The sequence below is a fragment of the Pyxicephalus adspersus genome, chromosome 7, assembly GCF_032062135.1.
Source record: "Pyxicephalus adspersus chromosome 7, UCB_Pads_2.0, whole genome shotgun sequence".
NCBI lineage: Eukaryota > Metazoa > Chordata > Amphibia > Anura > Pyxicephalidae > Pyxicephalus > Pyxicephalus adspersus.
Window position 1 is genome coordinate 25,359,557 of NC_092864.1, and position 6,474 is coordinate 25,366,030.

The 6,474-nt window shown below is 46.4% G+C and overlaps 1 protein-coding gene across 1 annotated transcript in view; it reads right to left on the bottom strand.

Moving 5' to 3' along the window:
* SLC12A8 (solute carrier family 12 member 8) overlaps positions 1 to 630 on the bottom strand; it is a 19,792-nt gene extending 19,162 nt beyond the window's left edge. The window contains exon 1 of the mRNA XM_072417881.1: positions 555 to 630. The gene's annotated coding sequence lies outside the window, so the exon portion shown is untranslated. The remainder of the gene's footprint in view (positions 1 to 554) is intronic.
* Positions 631 to 6,474: the final 5,844 nt, after the last annotated feature.

The following is a 6,474-nucleotide window of genomic DNA, read 5'->3' on the forward strand; positions in this document are numbered from 1 at the left end:
TAATATACAGGGAGGTGTATACAGGGTATAGATAGTGTATATAATATACAGGAAGGTGTATACAGGGTATAGATAGTGTATATATTATACAGGGAGGTGTATACAGGGTATAGATAGGGTATATAATATACAGGGGGTGTATACAGGTTAAAGATAGGGTATATAATATACAGCAAGGTGTATACAGGGTAAAGGGTATATAATATACAATGGGTGTATACATGGTATAAATGGGGGTATATAATATACAGGGAGTGTATACAGGGTATAGGTGGGGTATATAATATACAGGGAGGTGTATACAGGGTAAAGATAGGGTATATAATATACAGGGAGGTGTGTACATGGTATAATTGGGAGTGTATATTATACAGGGGGTGTATACAGGGTATAAATTGGGGTGTATAATATACAGGGTATAAATGGGGGTGTATATTATACAGAGTATAAATGGGGGTATATGACATACAGGTATTGGTATACAGAGTACATGTGCGGTAAATAATATAGAGGGGGGTATATTCACTCTCTGTAGACCGGTCCCTCTCACTCACCGACTCCTCCGACTTTCCCCCGGGCTTCGTTTTCCACTCTTTACGCCGCGTCACATTAGCCACGTGTTACCTGTCCGCCCCCGCCCCCGCCCCCTGTCACACCTGACCCGCCCTCTGTCACACCTGACCCGCCCTTTGTAACATCTGACCCGCCCCGTCACACCTGGCTCCGCCCCGCCCTTCGCCCGCATGCTATCGCAAAGCACTAACTGGACCGATTTACATATTGTGTGCACCTCATATACACCCCACATATATATTTATATACCTCATGTACACCCCATATAATATCATGTATTCCCATTCCTTCTTATCATTGTACATGGGTGGTTTCACTTGTCTCAGTGCCAATCTAAAGGTTAAGGGGGCAAAAGCACAACATGTGCGGGTGCGGGGCACCATCTCTGATTCCATTGGTCATATGACCCCAGGAGCATAGGGCAGGAATGTGCCCATGGGGCAGAAGAGGGAGGTCTGGACGATACAGAAATAATTCTTCCCCTGATTATGGATCATAGATTGTAAGCTCTTCAGGGCAGGCTCCTCTCCTCCTCCTGTGTCACTGTCTGTATCTGTCTGTCATTTGCAACCCCTATTTAATGTACAGCACTGCATAATATGTTGGCGCTAAATAAATCCTGTTTAATAATAATAATAGATCCCTCTCCTCCTCATAGATCCCTATCCATCTATCAATGGATCTCTCCCCCTCCCACTGATCATTAAGATCTCCCTTCCTCCCAATTAATGGATCTCTCTCTCCTTCTGCTCACAGATCTCTTCCTATCTCCCCCTCCCAATGGATCTCCTCTGCAGTGGGTTTTGGGACATTTTCTCAGTAATATGACCCCCCACCTCCGCTCCTGTTTTTCTGGATCTTCAGGTTGGGCGGACAGGTGAGTCTGGGGCAAAGTTCATATTTCTCTGGGAAGCTCAGGGGGCCAATATGTGGGGTGAGTGTTTGCTTAGTTGAACATACCCCAGCAGTAGTGTATGGTGCTGTTGGGGTCACTGGGGGTCAGAGCTCAGGTTCCAGGAATAAAGTTTGATTATACTAGGGGGTCCTGAGAAGTTCCTGGCTTTGCCCCCTTCCAAATGAAATAGTAAAATAAGTGTCGGGCCATATGACAGCCTAATTGCTTAGTATGTAACTGTGCAAATATCAGGTCTTTGCGATTCTTAAAACTTGGGTTTGTTATCACCACTATCCTAGACATGCTTTCAGCGAAGTGGGTGCCGAAATGTTTGAACAGTGATCAGAAGAAGCAATGAGTTGAAGCATCCAAAGCCGTTTTGGCCCATTTTGAAACTGCACAGGACTTTTTGGCTAGGTTAGTGACTGAGGATGAATCCTGGCTCCACATCTATGTTCCTGAAACCAAGGAACAGTCAAAGGAATGGCGCCACATCGCCCCCCCCCCCCACGGCTGAAGAAGTTCCGAACCCAGAAATTGGCCAAGAAAGTCATGGCGTCCATTTTCTGGGACAAAGGCAGTATTCTCTTGGTGGACTACCTACCTCAGGGCTAGTATCACCGGACAGTATTATGCTAACCTCCTGGACCAGCTGAAGGAGGCAGTTAGGACGAAACGCCGTGGAAAGTTGACCAAAGGGATCCTTTTTTTTGCGGGACAATGTACCTGCGCACACGTCCAACGTTGTGGCTACCAAATTGAACACCCTGTGTTTCCAATTGGTCCACCATCCCCCCTACTCACCTGACCTGGCCCCTTCGGACTATTATCTGTTCCCGAATTTGAAGAAACTGAAGGGGCAGCGTTTTGCTGAGAGCTGGTTTGTGGCCCCACCAAAGGACTTTTATTTGAACGGTCTAGAAAAGCCGCAGCTACGCTGTACTAAGTGCCTCAGTCTCAGGGAGGAATATGTTGAATAAATGTGTTATTTCATAACTCTGGCTCTTTTCTTTCTGGGCAAAGCCAGGAACTTCTGAGCACCCCGTCGTATTGGCCAGTGAAGAACAAATGAGTGATAACTCCTCCCACTCGAAGAGCCAATGGAGGAAATGTATGGACACCTCGCTATGATGATTGGATGTTGTATTGCTGCACTTAATGTTATCCCTCACTTCCTGTTCTGGGGACAACAGTTACACCAAGCAGGAAATCTGTATGTCATCTTAATCTCCAGGCTGTAAAGCTACGTACACACGTCATATTTTAATCGCCTGATAATCGGCATCGGCCAATTATCGGGCGAAAATCTGCCGTGTGTACAGTCGGTGTCGTCCATCGTCCGGACGACCGACCTGCCGGATCCACGGACGATGGACGACAGCCGATCCTAATGAAAGGGAAGGGGGAGAGCGCGCAGCAGGGTGCCGCTCCGTCGCTCTCCCCTCTCCATAGAGCATGAACGGTGCTGTATGTACAGCACCGTTCATGCATCGTGCACTCCCTTGTCGTTGGAAAGGATCGTGAAAGATCCTTTCCAACGACAAAAATTGGAAGTGTGTACGCAGCTTTACTTTGTAAGTCACTGACCCTGAAGAAGTACAGAGACCAGGGGGTCAGTGCCTGAAGCCAGAGACAGCCAGGTAAATGTAATTTTCAGAAAGTCAGCATATTATCTTCCATGTGGCCTGGCTATACCCTCTGTGGGACCTCAATCTTTCCTCTCAGCAATGACAGAGAAATATGGGTGACCTGCTGCCAGAAATGCTGGTTGCATACTTGCAGGCCTAAAGTTATTACACCAGGATACAGTTATTATGTTACAGCCAAAAAGATCTGAGAATGATGGTCACATGACTGACATAAGGATCTTTATCCTTGGAGTAAAGTTTTGTAAACTGAGCCTCAAATAGCCAATCACATGCATCTGTGATTGGATGGTTGAAGTGAACACATGTAAAACAGGGTGAGACATCCATCATTTACTTATAGGAAACCCCCCCCCCCCCATATACTACCTCGGGCACTGGTCCTGGAGGAGCACACATTGGTGGTGCCCTCCTCTGGCTGCACCCCCAACATGCATCAAACCCCAGCTGCCACCATACATGAACATCGCTCCAGCACAGGTTCTGGCACTCGGGTCACGCAGGTAAAACTTTTGGGTAAACATTTGTTTAGCGAGTAGATGGAGAGTCTCATGACAGCTGTGCAATCACTGCTCCACCCAGACCAGAACGCTGAGCTTTGGGTGGAGTACGAGTCGGTAAATGCAATGTAGCAGTGTGGGGACAACACAAATTCCCCCCCCCCCCCACTCTGAGCACAGTCAGACTCTAATATTTGGAGGGGCTTCTAATTTCTGCATTTTAATCTTACTCTGATTTCACCACACACTAGGAGCATTTCAGAGTGTCCACCTCATTTCCTGGCTTAGACCTTTCCTCGCCAGCCTGATTGTCCCTGCTCCTGTCCCCTTTCATTTATTGATGGCACATCATGTGGGTGATACCTAGTGAAGTTTGTATGCCTTTTCAAATAACACCCACTTCCTCGGGCTACCCCCCTACCCTCCCAGTGGAAGTGGACCAAAACCCAAGAAAACAAAAAGTCAGCAGAAGGCGCAGACATGCCAACATCATCAGTGGTCATTCAATGGCTAAAGAGGATCAGCTCCATGGAAGTCCACCATGGAGCCGGTGGTGAAGATGGCGCCTTCCTCTGACAATAAAAGCTCTAAGATGGGCCAGGTCAGCTGCACATTGGTAAGTCTATGCTGCAATCGGCCATTATACTGTGCATACTGATTATGGAAGAAGCTCCCCACCCACCAAGAAGCTTATTTCTGATTTAATTGGAGCACTGAGGACTGGGAATGTGATGGGGTCAGGAAGGTATCTACAGCACCCTGCCATACATTTTTCCATTCCTGTTGGTATTGCCAACTTGTCAGGGTGGAATGGCTTGCGTGCCCAAATGACCCTGGGAGCTACATCGGCGGGATCTTTGGCTCCTGGTAGGGACACCCAAGTCGGACAGGGCTTATGGTGATAGGCCAGACTAAAAGTAATACCGCTTGGTTTCAGCAGTACTGGATGATGATTGGAGAAAATACCAGTAACAATATTTCTGTGACTATGCCAGGACAGTAGGACTACTTCCAACACTAGTGGAGATTTGTGTTTTTTTTCCCCTCAGCACTGGTGGAAGCAGTCCAATATCTCAATTTACTGGAGTAGTTTTTTCTGTGTTCAGATTGTGTTTTATGTAGCAAAGACCAATTATCTCATCAGGTTCCAGCTTCCTAAAATTCCCAGAAATACCAATACTGATAGATCTAAAAAGTATTTTCATTCATTTTTAACCCCTTATGGAAGTCATACACTGTGACTCCATTACCTGTGAAAATGTGCTGGTTACAGGACATACATTTCCCAGCACAGTGGCATTGCTGCAGATTTATAGCACACATTTTGTTTGCAATCACGGGGCAGATAAATAAGAAGTGTACCTGCGGAGTCTGACATACAACAGCACCACCTGGAGGTCAATTATCAGAACGCTGGCATGGTAGTTTATGTCAACTTCACATAGACTATAGTCTGATATTTTTACTAGAAATCATTGTTTGCTAGACATCAATTATAAGAAGATTTGCAAAGGAAATCATAGTTTATGTTGGGTATACAGATGGAGCAACAATATCTGCAAATGTCACATGTAATGACACCCCCCCCCTACCCAGCATGGTCAGCCATTCGACCAAAGAATGTGAATATTTCTATTCCATACCCAGCCCAGCTGCCACCACCATGTTCTGATCGGTCTGTCTGTGTGCTTATATTCAGCAGAATTCCACAATTTCTTGTCCCATCAAACCGGGATCAGAGCAGGAGAGAATTTAATGCTAACATAAAGAGGTGTGGGATCCAGTCTTCCCAGATTTGTTAGAAATTGTCTACAGGATCTGGCAGTCTTCATGAAGATCCAAGTTTCTTCAGTACAGTACAGTAAATGTTCAGAGGCAAAACCAAATCTCCAGCGATGGATTGGCTCCAGGCTTTGCTACAGGGTTGGTCCATCGAAAATGATTTTGGTGGAGATGAGAGGCTCCAGGCACCCAAAGGTTCCTCAGTATCTCCAATCATGACTTTTCATCACCATTGTGCCTAGCCCATTGGGGTCTTTTTACCAATTAGACTGGGACCCTCCTGTAAGGACTGCAGCAGGTTTGGCTGACCCTACAATATGACTGTACAATCCACCAACAGTGACGAGATACGCACCTGCCTTCCAGGATTAGCCTACTGATTAATTAAAGCAAACTCAAACAGTGATTTACTGAATAGTTACAGGGGACATTCAAAAATGTTACCGGTTTTATGTTTTATTTTTGTTCCTCCTAAAGTACTGAAGTGCAATCCTGTTCTGTACCCTCATAGCTGTATATCAGGTGACTTTCTGTGCCTAGGCTCTCCTGTTCTGTAGTGATAGCTGTATATCAGGTGACTTCCTGTGCTTAGGCACTCCTGTTCTGTAGTGATAGCTGTATATCAGGTGACTTCCTGTGCCTAGGCACTCCTGTTCTGTACCCTCATAGCTGTATATCAGGTGACTGCAGATCTGCATCAGAAGGAATACCAGGAGCAGCCTTGCTGTACACACCAACAAGACCTCTGAAACACACACACACACACACACACACCAACATGACCCCTGACCTCCATACAACATACACACACAACCTCCACTTGCAACACAACGCAATCTCTGCCGCCCACCACCCACACACACATATACAAATGCAACACAACTTCCCACACCGCACATCCGCAATGCAACGCAACCTTTGACCACCACACACAACGCAACCCCCCAACCTTCACCCACAACACAACCTCTGACCCCCACGCGCAACGCAACCTCCACTCAGACATGATGAGCCGCCTCACATAAAAGCTTCTTCAGGAGCCGGATGCAGTGTGAAGACAAAATGAAAGACAAGGAAA